This window comes from Piliocolobus tephrosceles, chromosome 1 (genome assembly GCF_002776525.5).
Source record: "Piliocolobus tephrosceles isolate RC106 chromosome 1, ASM277652v3, whole genome shotgun sequence".
Lineage (NCBI taxonomy): Eukaryota > Metazoa > Chordata > Mammalia > Primates > Cercopithecidae > Piliocolobus > Piliocolobus tephrosceles.
Window position 1 is genome coordinate 9,046,924 of NC_045434.1, and position 24,691 is coordinate 9,071,614.

The 24,691-nt window shown below is 38.1% G+C and overlaps 1 protein-coding gene across 10 annotated transcripts in view; it reads right to left on the reverse strand.

Moving 5' to 3' along the window:
• Positions 1–24,691, reverse strand: part of CHRM3 (cholinergic receptor muscarinic 3) — a 521,589-nt gene that overhangs the window by 394,359 nt on the left and 102,539 nt on the right. For 6 of the 10 annotated variants that reach the window (XR_002732373.2, XM_031935426.1, XM_031935429.1 and 3 more), the window contains exon 2: positions 18,667–18,765. The exons of the other annotated variants lie outside the window; for them this stretch is intronic. The gene's annotated coding sequence lies outside the window, so the exon portion shown is untranslated. The remainder of the gene's footprint in view (positions 1–18,666; positions 18,766–24,691) is intronic. 10 annotated transcript variants of the gene reach the window in all.

The window sequence follows — 24,691 nt, forward strand, 5'->3', positions numbered from 1 at the left end:
TAAGAAGTAAATCTGAAAGTAAGTATTAATCTGTACTGCATAGAATTAAACTTAATTAAAATAAATGTTTAATTTGTTATATGTCTGGCAAAACATCCCCACACCTTAATATTTATATAATTTTGTTCCACTCCCAAACAAGTGAGCCTAATTTATTTTTAAAAATCCTCATAGTTGAAATCATTTCACAAAGTAAAGACAAAAATGGAAGAGACATATCTAATCTTTTCAAAAATTACTTTTTAAGGAGAAAAATCACCCTAGAAATCACATTTGATACTTTTGTTTTTCAATCCTTTAAAAACTTAATCTCACCAGAGGGAAAATGAACATTTACTTTCAGTCACATAGTAACAAAGCCACAACAGCGAATTATAAATCTCAGCTTTATAATGTTTTAGTTTTAAATAGGACTACAAGATGACAACTGCGAGAAAACTGGAAACCAATACTGCATAGCTATAGATGATTTATTTACTCTATATGTAAATAATTTTCAAATTATTGACAGTAGTAGAAAGTAATTTCCATGGTTCTAGCTGGTCTTCATAGTTGTTAATAAAATGGCACGCAATCCATTTGATTAATACTTCTCCCCAATTCCTTGACTTAATGTACATGAACCAGAACCACTAACACATGAGTCTGCTCAGCAATGAAGGTTTTTCTATTCTTTGCATGGGGTACTTTTCTTTATCCCTTGGATAGCTCCTTCTACTTCCCCTATGGAGGTGTTTCTCTCTTCAATATTCTATTTCTGTTGTTGCTGTAGTCTCATTTTGTTCTTTTGGACTATTCTATCTTGCTCTTAACGTTTCATTTTCTATTCTTCATTTATTAGGAGGTTTTTCAATTGCAGGTAGGAAAAAAACATATTCAGTCTAGCTGAAATTATTTCACATTATAAGAATCTGGGCTGACCGCGGTGGTTGATGCCTGTAATCCCAGCACCGTGGGAGGCTGAGGCGGGCAGATCAGCTGAGGTCGGGAGTTCAAGACCAGCCTGACCAACATGAGGAATCCCCATCCTACTAAAAATACAAAATTAGCTTGGCATGGTGGCTCATGTCTGTAATCCCAGCTACTCGGGAGGCTGAGGCAGGAGAATGATTTGAACCCAGGAGGCGGAGATTGCGGTGAGCCGAGATGGCACCATTGCACTCCAACCTGGGCAACAAGATCAAAACTCTATCTCAACAAAATAAAAAAAAAAAAAAAGAATCTGAGGGGTTAGTATCAGCTCCAGGCACATTCCAGTCCAATAATGCCACTAAAGATAGAGGCTCCCTCCATCTGTTAGTTGTACCATCAGCTTCTCTGTGATGGTCACAAGATGGATACAGCATTTTCATGTTCCCACCCCAAGAGGAAAAAGAGGAGATAGCATCTTCCTAGTTCTCCTTCTGCTAAACAGGAAAACACTGTAGAAGTCACCAGCTGATTCTGGTTTATGTCTCACAGGACTGGACCACCACACATCCTCTTTTCTAAACCAACATTTGGTAGAGAAAATGAGGTATGATGTTTGGCTTAAACTAACAATTTGAAAGTAGGACAGGTACTGGAGAATCAACCTTAAATGTCAACTACAGCGTCTTTTATATCTCAGGAATTATTACACGAAGGTAAGGTAAATAGCTTTTACTTCTCAAAACTTGTTTGTTTGGTTTTTCTTGTTGTTGTTGTTTGTTTTTTGAGACGCAGTCTTATGCCACCCAGGATGGAGTAGAGTGGCGCGATTTCGGCCCACTGCAACCTCCGTACCCTGGGTTCAGGCGATTCTCCTGCCTCAGCCTCCCAAGTAGCTGGCATTACAGGCATGTGCCACCACACCTGACTAATTTTTGTATTTTTTAGTAGAGACAGGGTTTCTCCATGTTGGCCAGGCTGGTCTCGAACTCCGGACCTCAGGTGATATGCCGACTTTGGCCTCCCAAAGTGCTGGGATTACAGCAGTAAGCCACCACATCTAGCCCTTAAAACGTGTTAATTGTTGACTGAGAAGATAAAACCCAGAATATACAATATCTAAGCAAAATTAATGCTTAAAAAGACACCTATTATTTTATGTACCCAATTTAATCCCAAACATTGAAAAACATTTAATATTATTCTATAGGCATTATAATAGCCTAAATAATGTTCAGAAGACCTTGCCTTCTTAAAAGCTGTTCGTATCTGCTACATAGGTATAGTAACAACATTTCTATGTTAATACATGGTTTCACACGATTCCAGAAGTTTGCGAGTTTCTTGGCTGGGGTTATCACCCAGAAATCAACTCCAGCTGTACCTTGAGGGAAACATTTGCAAGTATTTTATATACGGATTTTCCTGGAGTCACAGGCATGGATGCTGTTGGATAGAAATTCTAGGTTAATTTCCTCTTTATATAAACAGAAATACCATATTATTAGATATTCTCATTGATAGCATTTATTAAAATAATTGTAAGACTATAAGAAGATCAGTAATTACTCATTAGTTAAAAAAAAAAAAAAAAACAACCCTGATATTGCTGTAACATATCCCAGAAGGGAGGGTAACGAGAAGAAATACTTCTCAATAAATAAAATTAACTAAATATATTCACTCTTCCCCTGCACATTTTCACTGGATAGTTTAGCTAAATCAAGAAAGTAAAATACTAGCTCTTGATTCTGAAGACCTTGTGGTTGGAGATAAAGTGACAAATTCCTTATCACTGTAATACCTGGCTAAGATAGTCAATAAATGTCTGTTAAGATGAAGACATTTTACATAGTATGAGGCACAGACCTAGTTTTTTCACTGTGAATCGAATATATTTATTTGGAACAGTTGTTTCTAAATAAATTCCTGCTTCTTCTAGTCTTCCCTACTGCTTACAATCTGCGCAAAGTTGTTTTTTATTCCAAGTTATCATCTCACAATACACAGCTGAACCATAAGCCTAAAGAATACATTAAGAGATGAAAAACTGAAATTGAAAGATTGAGCAACGTATCCCATTTAACAACATAACTAGTCAGAGATAGATCTGGGATTAGAACAGACCTAATTTGATATTTGATTCATGACTCACGTAATCAATAATTATATGTTGAACACCCACCATGTCAAAAGCACTTTGCTAATAAGCTCTAGGGCTGATTTCATAAGAACATACTCACTGGAATTATAAATAGGAGCTTATTGGTGATCATGCTTGAAGTAGAATAATAAGTGTAGAAGCTAGACTTCCATGAGTTGAGGAAGAGATTAAAGACCAAAGACATACAGTCACTTTTTAATTTAAACCACAGAAAAGAACACTACAAGTATTAAATTGCGAATAACAAAACTAAAAATAATTAAAGCATGACCAGAATAGAGCTAGTGATGTAGTTCAATGAAAAACACAAAGAATTCCTTTATGGTCAAATTTGGTGCTTAAACATATTATTTACATTTTAATGAGAACTTCTGAGTTCATGACGATTTACCCAAATTCTGGAAAATACTGAAATATAGAGCTTGAGGTCTCATATTTCACTGTACAGAACAACCTAGCTTCATAATTGTCCTCTTATATTCAGCTAGTAACTATTCTTAAATGGAAAATGCATAGCTTCACCTATTTTTTCTCTGAAGAATAACTTTGGAGACTCAATTTAATTGTTTTCTTTGGGAAATTAATTTGAATATAATTACTAGTCATTTTCAAAGACTCCAAAACTTAAAGGAGAAGCTTGTCTGGTGTCACCTTCCCTGTGAACTCTTCCTCCGTCTTCCCAGCCAGAATTAATATTTTCTGCCTCAGGCTCCATAGCTCTGTGCTTGAAATAATTACTGCATTCTGCCTTGTATTCTAATCAGTCCTATACCACAGAGATTTTCTCCAATCGTGACTTCAATTATCATTTAAATCTCTGATTTTCTCAAAAGCACAAAGCTCACATTTTCAGAAATTTCTTTATAAATTATAGGGATACCCTTTTACATCCTAAGTCCCCCAAGTCCAAAACAGATTTTAACTTTTTAACTCAACAGCTTATTCTTTTAACAGTCCAGCGAGCACAGCTCTGCTTGATATACAAAAATAAATGAGACCAGTTTCTTAAATTCCATGAGTTTTAGTCTATTCACATAAACAGGGCCATAAACATATCATTAAAAATATAATACAGTAGTCATATAACCCATATAAAGGTGATATCCCTAGTTTTCATCACCTTCACTGTTATTATCAAGAACATAATCATCATCATTGTATTAGTTCATTTTCATGCTGCTGCTAAGAACATAACTGAGATGAGGCAATTTACAAAAGAAAGAAGTTATTGAACTTAACAGTTCCACGTGGGGATGGAAGACTCACAATCATGGCAGAAGGTGGAGGCATATCTCACATGGTGGCAGACAAGAGAAGAGAGCTTATGCAGGGAAACCCTGTTTTTATATAACCATTAGATCTCGTGAGACTTATTCACTATCACAAGAATAACATGGAAAAGACCTGCCCCCAATGATTCAATTACCTCACACTGTGTCCCCCCCTCCCACAACACGTGGGAATTCAAGATGAGATTTGCGTAGGGGCATAGCCAAACCATATCATCCCACACCTAGACCCTCACAAATCTCATGTCCTCATATTTCAAAACCATGCCTTCATCAGCAGTCCCCCAAAGTCTTAACTCACTTCATTATTAACTCAAAAGTCCACAGTCCAACGTACCATCAAAGACAAGGCAAGTCCCTTCTGCTTATGAGACTGTAAAATCAAAAGGAAGTTAGTTACTTCCTAAATACAATGGGGACACAGGCATTGGGTAAAAACGGCCATTCCAAATGGGAGAAATTGCCCAAAACAAAGTGGGCATAGGCCCCAAGAAAGTCCAAAATCCAACAAGGCAGTCTAATCTTAGAGCTCCAAAATGACCTCCTTCGACTCCATGTCTCACATCCAGGTCATGATGATGCAAAAGGTGGGTTCCCATGGTCTTGGGCAGCTCTGCCCCTGTGACTTTGCAAGGTGCAGCCCCCTCCTGACTGCTTTCATGGGCTGGCATTGAGTGTCTGCAGCTTTTGTAGATGCTTGGGACAAGTTGTCTGTAGTTCTACCACTCTGGGTTCTGGAGGACAATGGCTCCCTTCTCACAGCTCCACTAGGGAGTGCCCCAGTAGGGACTCTGTGTGGGCGCTCTGACCTCATATTTCCCTTCTGCACTGCCCTAGCAGAAGTTCTCCACGAGGGCACCACTCCTGCAGTAAACTTCTGCCTGGGCATCCAGGCATTTCCATACATTCTCTGAACCCTAGGCAGAAGTTCCCAAACTTCCATTATTGACTTCCATGCACACACAGGCTCAACACCATGTGGAAGCTGTCAAGACTTAGGGCTTCTACCCTCTAAAACAACAGCCTGAGCTGTACCTTGGATCTTTTAGCCATGGCTAGAGTGTCTAGAACACAGGTTACTAAGTCCCTAGGCTGCACAGAGCAGGAGGCCCTGGGCCCAGCCCATGAAACCATCTTTTCCTCCTAGGCCTCTGGGCTTGTAATAGGAGGACCTGCTGTGAAGACCTCTGATAGGCCCTGGAGACATTTTCCCCATTGTCTTGAGGATTAACATTCCACTCCTCATTACTTATTCTAATTTCCGGAGCTGGCTTGAATTTCTCCTCAGAAAATGGGATTTTCTTTTCTATCTCATTGTCAGGCTGCAAACTTTCCAAACTTTTATGCTCTGTTTCTTTTATAAAACTGAATGCCTTTAACAGCACCCAAGTCACATCTTGAATTCTTTGCTGCTTAGAAATGTCTTCCACCAGACACTTTACATACCTCTCAAGTTCAAAGTTCTACAGATCTCCAGGATGAGGAAAAATGCTGCCAATCTCTTTGCCAAAACATAACAAGAGTCACCTTTGCTCCAATTCCCAAGAAGTTCCTCGTCTCCATCTGAGACCACCTCAGCCTGGACCTGATTGTCTATACTGATATCAGCATTTTGGGCAAAGCCCTTCAACAAGTCTCTAGGAAGTTCCAAACTTTCCCACATTTTTCTGTCTTCTTCTGAGCCCTCCAAACTCTTACAACTTCTGCCTGTTACCCAGTTCCAAAGTAACTTCCATATTTTTGAGTATCTACAGCAGTGCCCCACTCTACTGGTACCAATTTACTGTATTAGTCTGTTTTCATGCAGTTGATAAAGACACATCTGAGACTGGGCCATTTACAAAAGAAAGAGGTTTATTGGACTTACAGTTCCATGTTGGTGGGGAAGGAATCACAATCATGGCAGAGGTGAAAGGCATGTCTCACAAGGCAGCAGACAAGAGAAGAGAGCTTGCGCAGGGAAACTTCTGTATTTATGTAACCATCAGATCGGATGAGACTTATTCACTATCACAAGAACAGCATGGGAAAGACCTGCCCCGTGATTCAATTACCTCCCGCCAGGTCCCCCTCACATGTGGGAATTCAAGATAAGATTTGGGTGGGGACAAGGCCAAACTATATCAATCATCATCATCATCATCATCCCAGCAAACAGTTACTAAACAATGTGTCTCAAGCATTCCTCTATACCTTAATTCCACTCAGTTCTCACAACTCTAAGAGGCAAGTACTAATATGAACCCTAATTTTAAAGCTGAAGAAACAAAGGCAAAGAAATCAGTAATTTTCTTAAAATACATAACTGATAAAGAGTGAGGTTTTTAGTTCTTATTAAACTGTTATTTTTTTTCCGTGTTATTGGGATACAGGTGGTATTTGGTTACATGAGTAAGTTCTTTAGTGGTGGTTTATGAGATTTTGGTACACCCATCACCCAAGCAGTACACACTGCACCATATTTGTAGTCTTTTATCCCTTGCTGCCTTCCCACCCCTCCCTGCAAGTCCCCAAAGTCCATTGTATCATTCTTATGCCTTTGTCTCCTCAGAGGTTAGCTCCCACATATGAGTGAGAACATATGATGTTTGGTTTTCCATTCCTGAGTTACTTCACTTAGAAAAATAGTCTCCAATCTCATCCAGGTCACTGCAAATGCTGTTGATTCATTCCTTTTTATGGCTGAGTAGTATTGCATCATATAAATACACCACAGTTTCTTTATACACTTGTTGATTGATGGGCATTTGGGTTGGTCCCACAATTTTGCAGTTGCAAATTGTGCTGCTATAAACATGTGTGTGCAAGTAGCTCTTTCATATTATGACTTCTTTTTCTCTGGATAGTTACCCACTAGTGGGATTGCTGGATCAAATGATAGTTCTACTTTTAGCTCTTTAAGGAATCTCCACACTGTTTTCCGTAATGGTTGTACTAGTTTACATTCCCACCAGCAGTGTAGAAGTGTTCCCTATTCACCACATCCATGCCAACATCTACTGTTTTTTGATTTTTTTATTATGGCCATTGTTGCAGGAGTAAGGTGGTATCACATTGTGATTTTGATTTGCATTTCCCTGATCATTAGTGATGTTGAGTATTTTTTCACATGTTTGTTGCCACCTGTACATCTTGTTTTGTGAATTGCCTATACATATCCTCAGCTCACTTTTTGATGGGATTGTTTATTTGTTTTGTTTTGTCTTGCTGATTTCTTTGAGTTTGTTGTAGATTCTGGATATTAGCCCTTTGTCAGGTGTATAGATTGCAAAGATTCTTTTCCCACACTGTGGATTGTCTGTTCACTCTGCTGACAAAGCTTTTGCTGTGCAAAAGATCTTTAGTTTAATTGAGTCCCAACTATTTTTTGTTTTTATTACATTTGCTTTTGAGTTCTTAGTCATAAAATACTTACCTAAGCCAATGTCTAGAAGGGTTTTTCCAATGTTATCTTCTAGAACTTTTATAGTTTCAGGTATTAGATTTAAGTATTTAATCCATTTTGAGTTGATTTTTTATAAGGTGAGAGATAAGTCTTGTTCCAGTTCTCAGAGGGAATGCTTTCAACTTTTCCCCATTCATTCTCCTACATGTGGCTAGCCAATTATCCCAGCACCATTTGTTGAAAAGAGTGTTCTTTCCCCAATTTATGTTTTTGTTTGCTTTGTCAAAGATCAGTTGGCTGTAAGTATTTGGGTTCATTTCTGGGTTATCTCTTCTGTTCCTTTGGTCTAAGTGCCTATTTTTATACCAGTACGATGCTGTTTTGGTGACTATGGCTTTATAGTATAGTTTGAAATCAAGAAGTGTGATATCTCCAGATTTGTTCTTTTTGCTTAGTATTGCTTTGGCTATGCAGGTCTCTTGTTTTGTTTTGTTTCATATTATTTTTAGAAAATTTTTTTTTCTAATTCTGTGAAAAATGATAGTGGTATTTCAATGGGGATTGCTTTGAACTTGTAGACTGCTTTTGGCAGTATAGTCATTTTCACAAATACTGATTCCAGCCATCCATGAGCATGGGATGTGTTTCCATTTGTGTCATCTATGATTTCTTTCAGTAGTGTTTTGTAGTTTTCCTTGTAGAGGTCTTTCACCTCCTTGGTTAAGTATATTCCTAAGTATTTTATATTATCTTTTTGCAGCTATGGTAAAAGGGGTTGAGTTCTTGATTTGACTCTGCTTGGTTGCTGTTGGTGTATAGAAGAGCTACTGATTTGTGTACATTAATCCTGTATTTGGAAACTTTGCCAAGTTCTTTTATCAGTTCTAGGATCTTTCTGGAGGAGTCTTTAGGGTTTTCGAGGTTAACGATCATATCATCAACAAACAGTGACAGTCTGACTTCCTCTTTACCATTTTGGATACCCTTTATTTCTTTCTCTTGTCTGATTGCTCTGGCTAGGACTTCCAGTACTATGTTGAAGAGGAGTGGTGAGAGTGGGCATCCTTGTCTTGTTCCAGTTCTCAGAGGGAATGCTTTCAACTTTTCCCCATTCAGTATTATGTTGGCTATGGGTTGGTCATAGATGGCTTTCATTACATTGAGGTATATCCCTTGTATGTTGATGTTGCTGAGAGTCTTAATCATAAAGGGATGAGGGATTTTGTCAAATGCTTTTTCTGCAACTATTGAGATGATCATGTGATTTTTGTTTTTAATTCTGTTTATGTTGTATATTACATTTATTGACTTGTGTATGTTAAACCCACTTGATTATGGTGGATTATCTTTTAGATATGCTATCGGATTTGGTTAGCTAGTATTTTGTTAAGGATTTTAGCATCTATATTCATCAAGGGTATCGGTCTGTAGTTTTCTTTTTTGGTTATGTCCTTTCTTGGTTTTGGTATTAGGGTGATACTGGCTTCATAGAATGAATTAGAGAGCATTCCTTCTTTCTCCGTCTTGTGGAATAGTGTCAAAAGGATTGGTACCAATTTTCATTTGAATGTGTGGTAGAATTCTGCAGTGAATCCATCTGGTCCTGGACTTTTTTTGGTTGGTAATTTTTTTAATTACCATTTCAATCTCACTGTTTGTTATTGGTCTGTTCAGAGTATCTAATTCTTCCTGATTTAAGCTAGGAGGGTTGTATTTTTCCAGGAATTTATCCATCTCGTCTAGGTTTTCTAGTTTATGTGTGTAAAGGTGTTCATAGTAGCCTTGATTGATCTTTTGTATTTCTGTGGTGTCAGTTGTAATATTTCCCATTTCATTTCTTAATAAGGTTATTTTGATTTTCTCTCTTCTTTTCTTGGTTAATCTTGATAATGGCCTATCAATTTTATTTACCTTTCCAAAGAATCAGCATTTTGTTTCATGTATCTTTTGTGTTTTTCTTGTTTGCTTATTTCAATTTCATTTAGTTCTGCTCTGATCTTGGTTATTTCCTTTCTTCTGCTGGGTTTGTGTTTGGTTTGTTCTTGTTTCTGTAGTTACCTGAGGTGTGTCCTTAGAATGTCAGTTCATGCTCTGTCAGTCTTTTTGAAGTAGGTATTTAGGGCTGTGAACTTTCAGCTTGGCACCACCTTTGCTGTATCCCAGAGGTTTTGACAGGTTGTGTCATTACTGTCATTCAGTTCAAAGAATTTTCTTTTATTATTTATTTATTTATTTATTTTGAGACAGAGTCTCGCTCTGTCGCCCAGGTAGGAGTGCAGCGGCGCAATCTCAGCTCACCGCAAGCTCTGCCTCCTTGGTTCACGCCTTTCTCCCAGCTCAGCCTCCCGAGTAGCTGGGACTACAGGGACTTGCCACCATGCCTGGCTAATTTTTTTTTGTATTTTTTAGTAGAGACAGGGTTTCACCATGTGAGCCAGAATGGTCTTGATCTCCTGATCTCATGTTCCGCCCACCTTGGCCTCCCAAAGTGCTGAGATTACAGGTGTGAGCCACCGCACCTGGCTCAGTTCAAAGAATTTTTTAATTTCCATCTTGATTTTGGTTTTGACTCAATGCTCATTCAGGAGCAGGTTAATTTGCATTGTTCTGAAAGTTCCTTTTGGAGTTGATTTCCAGTTTTATTCCACTGTGGTCTGAGAGAGTGCTTGATATAATTTCAATTTTCTTAGATTTATTGAGGCTAGTTTTATGGCCTTTCATATGGTTTATCTTGAGGAAAGTTCCATGAGCCATTGAATAGAATGTGTATTCTGCAGTTGTTGGATAAAATGTTCTGTATATATCTGCTAAGTCCATTTGTTCCAAGCTATAGTTTAAATCCATTGTTTTTTTGTTGATTTTCTGTCTTAATGACGTGTCTAGAGCTATCAGTGCAGTATTAAAGTCCCCTACTATTATTGTGTTGTTGTGTATTTCATTTCTTAGGTCTATTAGTAATTGTTTTATAAATTTGGGAGCTCCAGTGTTAGGTGCACATATGTTTAGGATAGTGACATTTGCCTGTTGCATGAGGTCTTTTACCATTATATAATGAACCTCTTTGTCTCTTTTAACTGCTGTTGATTTCACATTTGTTTTGTCTGAAATAAGAATAGCTACCCCTGCTCGCTTTGGCGTCCATTTGCATGAAATGCCTTTTCCACCCTTTTCTTTAAGTTTCTGCTAGTCCTTATGTGTTAGGTGATTCTCCTAAGGGCAGCAGATGGTTGGTGAGTTCTTGTTCATTCTGTGTTTCTCTATCTTTTAAGTGGAGCATTTAGGCCATTTACATTCAAGGTTAGTATTGAAATGTGAGGTATTGTTGCATTCATCATGCTTTTTGTTGTCTGTGTACCTTGTTTTTTTTGTTGTTGTTTTTTGTGTGTTTTTTTTTTAACATGTATTTTTGTTTCATAGGTCCTGTGTGATAGATGCTTTAAAGAGGTTCTGTTTTGATGTGTTTCCAGGATTTGTTTCAAGATTTAGAGCTCCTTTTAGCAGTTCTTGTAGTGGCGGCTTGACAGTCGCGAATTCTCTCAGCATTGGTTTGTCTGAAAAAGACTGTATCTCTCCTTCATATATGATGATTAATTTTGCTGGATTCAAAATTCTTGGCTGATAATTGTTTTGTTTGAGGAGGATGAAGATAGGACCCCAATGCCTTCTAGCTTGTAGGGCTTCTGCTGAGAAATCTGCTATTAATCTGACAGGTTTTCCTTTATAGGTTACCTGGTGCTTCTGTCTCAGAGCTCTTAAGACTCTTTCCTTCATCTTAGCTTTGAATAACCTGATGACAATGTGCCTAGGTGAACATCTTTTTGTGGCTTTCTACCTCCTGATGGTCATGGTGGTGGCACCGAGTTAAAGAAGAGCACATGGGATGACAAACGTTGTTGAATCTCTCTTTAGAAAATACAATCTTTTACTGAGCCTTGAACAATCCAGTGCCAGTCTACCTTTCCAAGTTTAACTCCAACCTCCCAGCCATTTAAAACCACTTTTTGTATCCTTGCTTATCTAACAGTCTTTTCTTTCCTAACATACAGTAAGTGTTCAATATGTGCTTACTGAATTAATTAGGTCATAAATAACTCCTCTCTCTGCCTGAAATATCTTTTTAAACCTACTTTAAAATATGATCCCCTGTGAAAGACCAGTTCTGACCCTCCTGTTAGAAATAATCTCCCAGGCTGAATAACACTCCTTTTCTGCACCTCGTTAAAGGCATGAAATAGTACTGAATGATCTCCTAAATCCAGGAGCCAAATCCCTTCTAAATCATGGAATCACGAAAAGTAACATATCAAGCTGAGGAAACTCACCCTTTATTTCTAGTAACTTACCAATATGCAATTCTACTTTTCCCAGCTGAAAGATCGCAGCCTTGAATGAAATTCAGTTCAAACAGTTCTCAAGCATCTTCCACATTGCTCAACACTAATAAGATTATAAAAATTAAGGTTCCTGACAGCAAGTATCTTTACATTTACTAGGAAAGGAGGACCTACATATAAAGAAGCATGCTAAATAAAACAGTTACAGCATACAACAAAGGAGGTGAAGATCAAACAAAGTATGTCAGATTTGTAGCTGCATAGTGACTTGCAAATGCCCAGAATCTAGTACTCATTTATTAAAGTTTTATGAGCTATCTGTTCCATAAAAGAATAAGAGAGAAACGATACAGTTTAAACAAAAGTCTTAAAAATTCATTTACACGCAAAAGTATATGAGGCTTTGCCAGATACCTACATTCCAGTTCGTGGTGTGAAGGTAATGTCCATTACAGCATTGACGAACGATTTATTAATTAGTAAGAGAGACAGCTTTCTGCTAAGCTCTCAGAAAGTCTATACTTATGGTTTATGTTTCCCTATTTTGCTTATTAATAAAGCAAAGTTGTGGTCTTCTGTAGATTCAACTACCCTTTAGAACACTTAGATTACACACACACACAAAGATGTAGGATTCATTATCCAGAAATTTAATTTTATTTAAATCAAATTTACTTTTTATGAAATAAACTATTTTTTGCAAGTTATTTTTGCAATGACTAGGTTACTTTAAAAATAAATATAGTGATCCTAAAACCCAAGAATGCATGTGAGTAACACTCATATTTAATATGGTAGGTATTTTAAAACCTCTCAATCATAGACCTCTTTACAAATTGAATTATTATTCATAGTAAAAATTTGCAAGATTTTGTTTTAGTTCTACCAGGAAAATGCCTTGATATGTACTTACATATGATTAACAAAAAGTTGAATAAAGCAAATATATGACTCTCCCTATTGATAAAGCCCAATATCCGTCTTCGACTATAAGTTACACTACTAGGGCCCCAGTGTGGCTCCATTTGCAGCTCTAGGGCTGATATTGAGCTGTCATCCATGGGTCTAGCCATACCAACTGGTAAATTATTGTTAGGAAGTTATTGTTATTATTATTATTATTTGAGACGGAGTCCCGCTCTGTCGCCCAGGCTGGAGTGCAGTGGCCAGATCTCAGCTCACTGCAAGCTCCGCCTCCCGGGTTCACGCCATTCTCCTGCCTCAGCCTCCCGAGTAGCTGGGACTACAGGCACTCGCCACCTCGCCCAGCTAGTTTTTTGTATTTTTTAGTAGAGACCGGGTTTCACCATGTTAGCCAGGATGGTCTCGATCTCCTGACCTCGTGATCCTCCCGTCTCGTCCTCCCAAAGTGCTGGGATTACAGACTTGAGCCACCGCGCCCAGCCTGTTATTATTATTTTAAGGGTTTATATGGGTTGGTAAATAGCTACCGATTTGCTCAGGTTTCATAACTGCTCTCTTGCCGCCCAGGTGCCCTGATTCATATCCCGAAACACTGTATAACTTTCGCCTTGGAGATCTAATGAGTGACATGGCAGATCCCTGCTCCAACTCCCTAGCCATGTCCACTCTAATTTGTTGCTGTCTGTACTATCTTAATTGTTTTAAATAATTTACACATCACGCATACTCAGTTTCTCCTTCTGATCTTCTCAAAGTATTGGCAATGGCCGCGTTCCTTACCAGGTTTCACCACTGTTAGTCTGCCCTGGCTTTATACTTCATTTTACCTCTCTTTTATCACCTCTGTGAAATAGAGAGGAGGCAGGAAAGAAAGGAAAGTATAAAAAGTGGGTATAGATCTCTCAACTTTTCATTATTCTTTCAAGAGAGTAACTTGCAGATAAGGAAAGGAAGACCTTGGAACAGATGGTATAATCTGCTTCTACTTTATCCAAGCAATGTGCTGGGGAAATAGATTGCTCATGAGCCAGCAAAGGAGTGAGAACATGAAAGACGCACAAAGGGAGACATGAAATCAACATCCTCAGTGTGGTATTGGGTTCAGTGACCCCCAACCTCTGGTGCTGTGCTGCCCTGTCACCCTCTGCCATGATTACGCTTCATGAAAAATTCCTTACTAATGTACTTACTGATTTACTTTTTCTTTCCAAAGCCAATTAAGCTTGAATGTATACTAATCAATCTTTTTACAGTCTCTGAAGAGCACTGAATAAAATGAAGAGTAATTGCAGCATCAGGACGTGGGGTACCAAACCCAAATGATAAAAAGAAAGGCCATGCTAATCCTTACCATCATCAACAGCGATCTTCCAAAAATGGTGTCCCTCTTCAGCATTCCTTAGAATAACACATCTCTCTAAATTTACTCTCCAGAAACATGGTTCTGGTTACTATTTTCAATAGATCCTGCTTGGGAATATCCATGCAACTGTATTTTCTGGGTCTGTCTAGTTAATTTAGCATGCATCTCACCTAAAGTACTTCTTACTATAAGCATAAGAGGTCTAGTTTAGTGTCTGTGTATGCATATACACATAAGAGGACTGGCTGAGAAAGCGAGATTTCCAAAAGCAATTGTTGAGGTAGGGAAATGCATTTGGTGGCAGCTCTCCTCAGCAGAGAACAGCATAGATGCAGCCAAACAGGACCCTGACTGCAGAAAGTTAAAAACAACAAAATTCTTTTTAGGAACCTTCAGACTGTATACATATGGTATACACATTAAACTTGTACAAAGTTACGTTCAAAATGTATCATCCATGTTGGAGAAGTACAAGATATCAGCCCAAGAAATTGCCTAAGATTAGTTCCTGGTGTAATCTGAAGATAAATGAGACAAAGGTTGTCATTGGAGATACAACCATATAATATATAATTATATACACACACAGTAGAATCACTGGCATACACTAGATATTTACTGTATAAATAGGTAGATGACAGATATCTTACTATATCAGTTATTATACAATTATCTTCTTCAGTTTTTAAAATAATCTGCAAGATAGGTATTATATATATTTAACAAATGAGGAAACTTGGGATTAGAGAGATTAAATAAACTCATAAAACTGGCAAGCATAGGAATGGAATTTTACAGAGGTGATTGATTTAGCCTCTCCAAATCTTGATTTTTTTTGCATGTAAAATGGGGTTCATAATATCCATCCAGTGGCCAGTTCCTGCCAGACTATACTCAGATGATACCATTATAGCATTTTCATCTGGTTTGCCCCCTCAATCATTTCTGTATCTATATGTCCAAGAAAAAAAGAAACAAAGAGAGAGACATCAGCTAATAAGGAGTGGTAAAAGCATTGCGAAAGAGACTGACTGTCCTCAAGTTTCAACACAGCACAGACTTAAGCTTTAGATATCAGAAACAGAGGAATTGCTACAGAATTCCTGGTCCCTCTGGCCTCCCAATGATAGTAGGTATGCTTTCTACCCCTTTGCCCTCATAATTCTAGTTACTTTATAGGCTGCTAAAAGTAGGGAGAAGGAAATACGAAATGAATTCTAGAAGAGAGTACGCTTGTCTTTGAATAGAAGAAAGAAAATCAAGATGGGGTATGCAGCAATGAACAACAACAGTAATAACAACTAATATCTACTGAGAACTAATATCTACTGAGTGCTTACTAAACGCTGGGAACTTTATAGGGATTTGATGATTTCTTCCTCACAATAACAATTGTTATTATCATCCCCATTCTATAAGAGGAAAGCAAAGCTGACTGTTTAAGTAACTAGGGTGAGATCTCACAGCTGGTGAGGAGCAGGACCCTGTTCAAAGAGAGGCAGGTTGTCTCTCAAATGTGAACTACCTGTGCTTAAGCCACACCCGATCTCCATTCCACTGTAACCTCAGAGAGCATAAATCCCACTGCAGCACAGGTCAGGAGAAGTAAACAGAAATATTTTAGAGCTTGAACTGAGAGAGTGACTCAAAGAAGAGGTAGCTGAATTTGCACTTGAAGGACTGGAGGGAAGGACTGTAGGCTAAAAGGAAAGCTAATTAGAGGGAAGATAGATAAAGCAAGAAGTCCACATGCTGGCCTGCTCTTTTGGCATTGGCTTTTTGCCTAACAGTTGATGCTTTAATGTGGGGAAGACCCCACACCTACATGGATTTCAGTGACCTCAATTCTAAGGATGTTGGTGTGACCCTCCTTCTCATGGGTTTCACAACTGATGGAAACAATGACAATATTTGAAGCAACCAAACACTTGAACCCTGTAGCTAATATGTGAATTTTGAAAAATTATAAGCATAGAGTTCAAGAATTTCATTTTCCATTGGAATAAAAGCTGCGATATGAGGAAAGGACTGTCTTAGTACAGTCAGAAATGTACAATGGAACACTGAAAAATGTTAAAGAATTCTTCAATACAAGGATGACTGGAAAGGAAGACCCGAATGAACCAGGACAAATATATCATTTTTTTTTCTTATGAAAGAATGATTCTCTAGAGGGAGAATAAGATGAAATATATACACCATGGAATACTATACAGCCATGAAAAGGTATGAGGTCATGTCCTTTTCAGGGACATGGATGAAGCTGGAAGCCATTATCCTCAGCAAACTAATGCAGGAACAGAAAACCAAACACTGCATGTTCTCAGTTATAAGTGGGAGCTGAACAATGAGAACACATGGACACAGGGAGGGGAACATCACACACTGGGGCCTATCGAGGGAAGGTTGGGTTGGGGAGAGCATTAGGGAAAAGCGCTAAGGCATGCTGGACTTAATACTTAGATGATGGGTTGACAGGTGCAGCAAACCACCAGGGCATATATTCAACTATGCTATAGACCTGCACATCCTGCATATGTATTCTGGAACATAAAAAATAAATAAAAAATAAAAGTAAGCCATGTGTTTAAAAAAAAAAAAAGTCTGAACTATATACACATTTTGGTAAGTTGTTTAGGTGTTTTTTTCTGTATGTATCTTCACACATATATCCAATATTCAGTTGTCTACTGAAGGGCACATAGTGTGGATTCGAGGTAGGAGATTGGTAGGACTTGTTTTTCGGTCACAACCCTGCTGACCAAAACAGGATTTGGTCCCTAGAAAATGAAGTGAAGAAATCAAATGGGCAGGAACCAGCAGACGGCAATGAAAGCCGTCTCTAGCTGCTCTCATTGCTCTTTAGTGTAAGACACTCCCACCAGCATCATGGCAGTTTACAAATGCCATAGCAACAACCAGGAAGTTATCACCCCTTTCCACAGCCATGACCCAGAAGTTGCCGCATCTTTCCTAGAAAGTTCTAAATAACGCATCCCTCAACTGGAATTAACCTGCCCCCTAATTTACACGTAATTAAAAGTGAATATAAGTAAGTATAAATACAGTTGCCAAGAGCCCATACATTACCAAATCTGGGCACATTGCTTGTGAGTTAGCCCTGGTCTGCAAGGAGTAGTAATGTTCAATAAAAGATTGCTGTCTCACATTACTGGCTCACGCTTGAATTCTTTCCGGTGAATTCTTTCCTGTGTGCAGCCAAGAATCCTCCTGGGCTAAGCCCCAATTTTGGGACCTGCCCTTTCCTGCATCAGGTTCAATTGGGCAGAAGTATGATTTTATCATTTGCATACAGTTTGTATTTAAGAACTATTGGTCATTATTAAAAGTCAGTGCTTTGACAAGCTGCCTTCAACTGAGCATCAATAATGCCTAGGGTCTGAATTCTCATTCTTCCTTATATGTAGTTCCAAGTAGGGGATTTTAATTTTCTGCTCAGTCAGAGCCTATTAATTAAATACAAAACTCTTGCTTTTAACAGCCTTACTGCTTTTGAGATCCCTATCGTGTGCTTGGCAGCCTATGCAATATGTTTTAATACTATTATTTTTAAAAAGTTTTCAAGAAACGATATAAATATTCATCTTATAAATATGCGATAAGAACATCTTCCCACAGATTAATTTAGCAAATATATTTTTAGTAAAGGATGTATAATTTTTTAGAAAAATTCATCTGATAGGGTTCTGAGAAAAAGTGGCAAGCTGCCAAGTGAAGCCTGGTTTATTGTGTCTAGTTTAGAAACCAAACCCACAGTTCTTCAAATAGGAACCTAGGATCTTCCAGACGGATCCTGGAGACCTGCCTGAGAACAGGTATTGGTCAACCTGTGTGGATCTGCATGAAAGGTACTAATATATCAGCAATGAAAAACTTCACCAGTTGTATACTTCTAGTACTTAATCGTATTAAAAGAAACAATTCCTAAGAGTGTTTTGCTTTTAATATTAGTCTTTTCCTTGCAAAATCTTTGCCTTACTGGAAAAATACTAAATCTGTGGCCTAGTTTCAGTTCAGCTACAGTGTTAAGCTGTGTAAGTTTATTGATGTTTTTGAACCTCAGTTTCTTCACCTGTAAACAGAGGAACTTGTAATGCTAAGCTGTCAGGATTATTCTATTTCTTAAACAGTATAATATTGAAGTTTTAGTCTTCTCGGATGAATTTTGGACAATTGAAGAGTAAGACAAAAGAATCAGCATATGAAAGCCTTGATCACTTTGAGTTCTGATGAAAACTGGCCTGGAGAATGGGTAGATGGAGATTGATTTCACTTACCTTGTTGCAGGCAGCAATGGACAGGGCAGGTTCCCTCTGCCAGGGCAATGGTTTACACCTAAGTTTAGAACCTGGCCCAAAGCAGCCAAGTCCTTCTTTCTGCAGACAGAGAAAAGAGATGGTCCCTAAGCAGAGCATGCAAGGTTATTCTGCTCACATTTCTTAGCAGCTGAGTTAGTCCTCAGCTGAGCGTGTGGGAAGAGTGAGAGAGTACAGCAAGGCCAGGAGTGTTTGAGCAAAAATGTCTCTCAGGAAATCAGGAATAGGGAAAAAACATTTTCCTCCGATTCCTGCCATATCCACTAGGAGGAAGGAGGACCAGTGTTTAGATCAGTGGGTAAATCCTATTTATATAAAGCACACTTTTGCATGGAAGTTAAAATGTTTCCTTTCTCATGAAGGCTCTCTGTGAGCAATGAAGCATTAGGTATGATAAAGATACTTTAAAGGGACCAGAAGTTGAGTTTAATATCTTACACAATCTACCCACTATGGGAAGAAAGGGGTCATAACAGAGAAAGTGGGGAAAGTTTTCGAAGGAGAAGAGCAGGAATTTCATGAGGAAAGACAGAGCTCTCCGGGTAGGTAGGTAGGTAGATGTCTGCCGACTTTTTGGAAGTAAAAAGCAATATTGCTGGATGACTAGAAACATATACACAGCCAGGGCTCATGTTTTTGTTCTGTACTTACTAGCTATGTGTGTGTGCTTCCACAAGTTATTTGATATCTTAATATCTTTGAGAGTCAGTTTCCCCATGGCCAAAATGGATCATTATACATTTTACCTCATACGGCCAACTTGTGAATTACATAAATCAATACACATCATACACTGGGATTAGTGTCTGCACATAGGAGTGTGTGAGTGTTAACTAATATGTGATGTTGTACTTGCTTCACAATAACTACTTTGAGCTCCCCTGCACGTGGCTTTCAGAACAACCCAGAAGGGTTTAGAAGGCAAAGAGTAATATTGAGTTTAAAAAGCAATAGAAACAGCACTGTTGATTGGAATGTAAATTATTATAGCCATCGCGAAAAACAGTATGGGGTTTTCTCAAAAAAACTAAAAATAGAACTACCATATGATCCAGCAATCCCACTATGGGCTACATATCCAGAGGAAATGAAGTCAGTATGTCCAAGAGACCTCCGCACTTGTAAGCTTATCGCGGCACTATTCACAATAGCCAAGATACAGAATCAACGTAATTGTCTAACAGTGCGTGAATGGCTACAGAAAATGTGATATATATCCACACACACATACACACACACAAATATATATATACACACAAATACACACACACACACACACACAATGGAATACTGTCTAGCCATGAAAAGGAATAAAATTCTGTCATTCATGGCATCATGGAGCTTGGAGAAGATTATGTTAAGTCAAATAAGCCAAGCACAGAGACATAAACACCACATGCTCTCATTCATATGTGGGAGCTAATAAAGTTAATCTCCTAGAACTACAGAATAGGACAGTGATTACTGAAGGCTGGGAGGGGTAGAAGGTGGGAAGATAGCCAGAGCTTGGTTAATAGCTATAAAAGGGCAACTAGATAGGAAGAATAAGTTCTAGTGTTCTACAGCACTGTAGGGTGACTATAATACAACAATTTATTGTATATTTTTAAGTAGCTAGAAGAGCAGATCTAGAATGTTCCCAATACAAAGACATGATAATGTCTGATGTGATGGAAATGTTAACATGGACGGATGGATGTGGGCATTACACATTGTATAAATGTATGGAAACATCACGCTGTATCCCATTAATATGTATAATTATGATGTGTGAATTAAAAACAATAATAATGGGCCAGGCGCCACAGCTCATGCCTGACATCCCAGCACGTTGGGAGGCCAAGGGGGGAAATCACTTGAGCCCAGGAGTTTGAGACCAGCCTGGGCAACATGGCAAAACCCCGTGTCAACAAACAAATACAATAATTAGCCCACAATGGTGGAGCACATCTGTAGTCCCAGCTACTTGGGAGGCTGAAGTGGAAGTCAGCCCCACGAGAATGAGGCTGCAGCGAGCTGTGATTGCAGCACTGTTCTCCAGCCTGGGTGACAGAGTGAGACCCTGTCTCAAACAAACATAAAATAAATAAGTAATAAATACAAAATTAGCTGAGCTTGGTGGTACATGCCTGGGGTCCCAGCTACCCAGGTGGCTGAAGCAAAAGGATTGCTCGAGACCAGTAGTTCCAGACTGCAATGAGCTATGATTGCGCTACTGACTGGGAGGCAGAGTAAGACCTCATCTCAAAAAATAAGTAGTAATAATACTAATACTAATAAAACAAACAGAATGGATTCAATTCAAGAGATATTTACTAATCATTAGGTCTTGTGCTTGATACTGCAAGTGTAAGAGTCCTTATTTCTGAGCAGCCTCTACATCTAGTGGAGACAGACCAGTGAACAGATCATTACAGAGAAAGAGGATTCCAAGGTCTCTTGCACTGAGGCTTGACCTTTGTTTGCTCCTTTCACTTATTTCATAAATAAATTTAGAAATGTTGTAATATGACTAGATCTTTCAGCCAAAGAGCACTCTTCAGCAGTGCTTAACATGTACACAACGGCTGCATGTACATAAGACATTCATTTAGTCCTGAAGTCATACAAATGGAAACCAGAACTGCCAACTTTGAAGTCACAACCAATCAGGAATTGATGAAGCAGCAAAAGAAATACTACTTTTAGCCAACATTAATGGAGCACTTACTATGTACTCATACTAAATAGTACGCAACTTTTTTTTACGTCCTTAAGCCCCCAAACTGCCCTACAATACAATTACTTTCCTATTTGCAGAGAGGCTAAATAACTTGCTGAAGTTCCCACAGTGAGTAAGGGAAGAGCCAGCACCTGAATCCAGTCTATTGTTAACATCTGCTCTCTTTAGCACTGCCCTCTATTGCATCGGAAGAAGTCAGAACAGATTATTTTTTCTTCCTTCTTCCCATGAGAACCGTCCATATACCTATCCAGAAACAAAGCCAGAACAATCCACCACCACTTATCAACAAAACATTTTCATAAGTTCTGGGCACATGCGTCAGAACATGAATATATGGTACACTAGTTCCTCAAATTTAAGAAAGCTAAACAATAAAGTAAATGGCCAAATTTCAAGTTATTTTTGGTAATAATGGCCATATATGTCCCCAAGATAGACTTAAAGCCACAAAACATAGCAAAAATCATAAAGTATCATTAATTAGTCATCTATGACTGATATAAACAGATGAACAGCTCACTGAAGGCAAGAACTGTTCTGTTCCTCTACCTGACTCATGCCTTCCACATGACAGGTACTGAAACCTTGTGGAAAATGTGTAAAGGGTTAGATGACATTCATTACAGTTATGTAAGTGATACCAAGAATGAGAAATGAAGTTGTTCCTAAATAACCCCCAATTTTGTCTTTTTCTTTTTTTTCCTTTGAGACAGAGTCTTGACCTGTTGCCCAGGTTGAAATGCAATGGCATGATCTTGGCTCACTGCAACCTCCACCTCCCAGGTTCAAGCAATTTTCCTGCCTCAGCCTCCTGAGTAGCTGGGACTACAGGTACATGTCCCCATGCCCGGCTAATTTTTGTATTTTTGGTAGAGACAGGGTTTCACCATGTTGATCGAACTCCTGACCTCATGATCCGCCTGCCTTGGCCTCCCAAACTGCTGGGATTACAGGCATAAGCCATCGCGCCTGCCCCCCCGCCCAAATTTTTTCTTACTAAAAAAGAAAGACTCACAAGTTTTATCCTGCCTTTCTGTAGCTGCAGAAGATCTAGGAGAAGTTTGAGAATCCTTATTTGTAACCAGATTTTTATTACAAAAGTAGCATATAAATATAACTGAAAACATATGGACAGGTATAAATTTGAAACCTTCCCAAATGTTCTTCTAACCTATTTTCTAGAAGGAACTACTGACATTAGTTTCTTACCAATTCTTATGGAATTTTATACATATTAAATGTCAAACAAGTTATATAGGGGAAATCATAACTTAAGTACAGTATATGCTGTACTTTCTTCCCTTTACATTGTGAAGATTGTCTTATACCTGTATTAACATCTACAAAACCATCTGATTCCTTTTTAATTGCTTTAATTCCATAACAGAGATTTACTATAATTCTGGTGGTCCACTATTAATGAACATTCTGGTTGTGTCCACTGCAATAGTACCTTCTGTACCTCTGCTAATACATAAGTAGGAAATCTTTCCAGGAGGGGAATTTGACTTTTAGGAGAAGTCAAAGGGTATGCACATTTCATACATACTTTGAAGTATGTATGTATGTTGGTAGATTGTATATGTGGCATTTTGCATGGTAGTTTGTTGGTAGGTAATTAGTCAAATGCTTGCCCATGAGTTTGCACCCATTAATACTCTCACAAAGAGACTGTGAGAGGACCCACCTACCAACACCCTTAGTATACTGGGAATTAACAAACTTGTTGATCTTTGCCAATCAGTGCATCTTATTTTAATATTCATTCTTTACTGAGTCATGTGGTTGAGATTTACATGACTACTGACTGACTAGTCCTTTAAATGTGAACTGTTTATTGCCTAATTTTCTACTGGGTGGTTTGTATTTATCTCTCTTTTAAGGATATTTTTCCTTTTTTTTTTTTTTTGTTTTTTTTTTTCAACATTATCCAAGCATATTTTTGTCACTTGACTTTCTATTTTTAGTAACACAGCTATCTTTTATAAAAAGCAATACAATTTTTCCTGTATAGATGAAGATTTATACATTTGATAGGATTGAAAAAGATGATACTATCTTGGGTTCATTTTCTTACTATCCTTGTATGCACTTCTAAATTTTTTTGTTATCTTGATTGAAAATGTGATGTAGTCAGAAAGAATTGACATTTTCACAATACCAAATCTCCCTATCTAAAAACTTGCCACTGTATTGCCAAAGATGCAACTATTTTTTTAATCTCATAGTGAAGTCTGAAGTATTTTGTTGTCATTGTTGGCCCTACGTGTTTCTGGCTGACCTTATTCCTAGATATTCTATACTTTTTGTTGCTATTGTACGTGGAGGCTTTTCTTCCAAAATCTAAGTGTTGATTTCCTGTGTACCTTAAAACTACTAAATTCTGAACAACAATTTTTTAAGTAGACCATGCACTAAATTCTACTCTGCTTTTCATTTATTTTCAAGGGGTTTTCAGGTTTACTGAAGATTTTATCACTGAAAATAATGATAATATTATACTCAATTTGAAAAACTAGTAATATTTTTATTAGGGGTTTCAATGTACCTAGCATGCACGAAAATCATAAAGTAGCTTTGTCTTGTCTTACTCTAATGTCTTAAACTAGGGACTTTTCCTCCATCTGTTTGAATCTACTGACTTCACAAAATTCTACCTATTTTGGTGATACTTTTATCAACTTTCATATGCAAGTAGAAGAAAGAATAGCATAAATATAACAAGAATTTACTCTGTTCTGCTTCAGCTTTTATTGCTTCACTCAATTAAGTTCTATCTAGAAACTGGGATTGCAATAAACGTCAAGATCTAGGAAATTCAGTGACAAAGAGCAAATGGTTCTTCATATTTTCATTCAGCCAATATTACTGAATACAGGGATAAAACGATGAATAACATTTGGTCCCCTCATCCAGGAAGTTGTCACCTTTCAGAAGGTAGCCTTTCCATTACCATACACAGCAGTAGACGGCAGTGCCACGGGTAATCAGAAACAGATTTTCTAGTGATGGTGATGAGGAAGCATGAGAGAGCAGAAAGTTCAGAAACACAGACGTAGGGGAAGATATCCTAAATCAGAGGTTGGTAAACTACAGCTTATGAGCCACCTGTTTTGTAAGTAAAATGTTATTGGAACACAATCACACTCTTTCATTGACCTTGTTTGCCTACTCTCACATTACAACCACAGAGGTGAGTAGTTGCGACAGAGGTCATATGGCCTGCAAAACCTAACATATTTACTATTTGGTTCTTCAAAT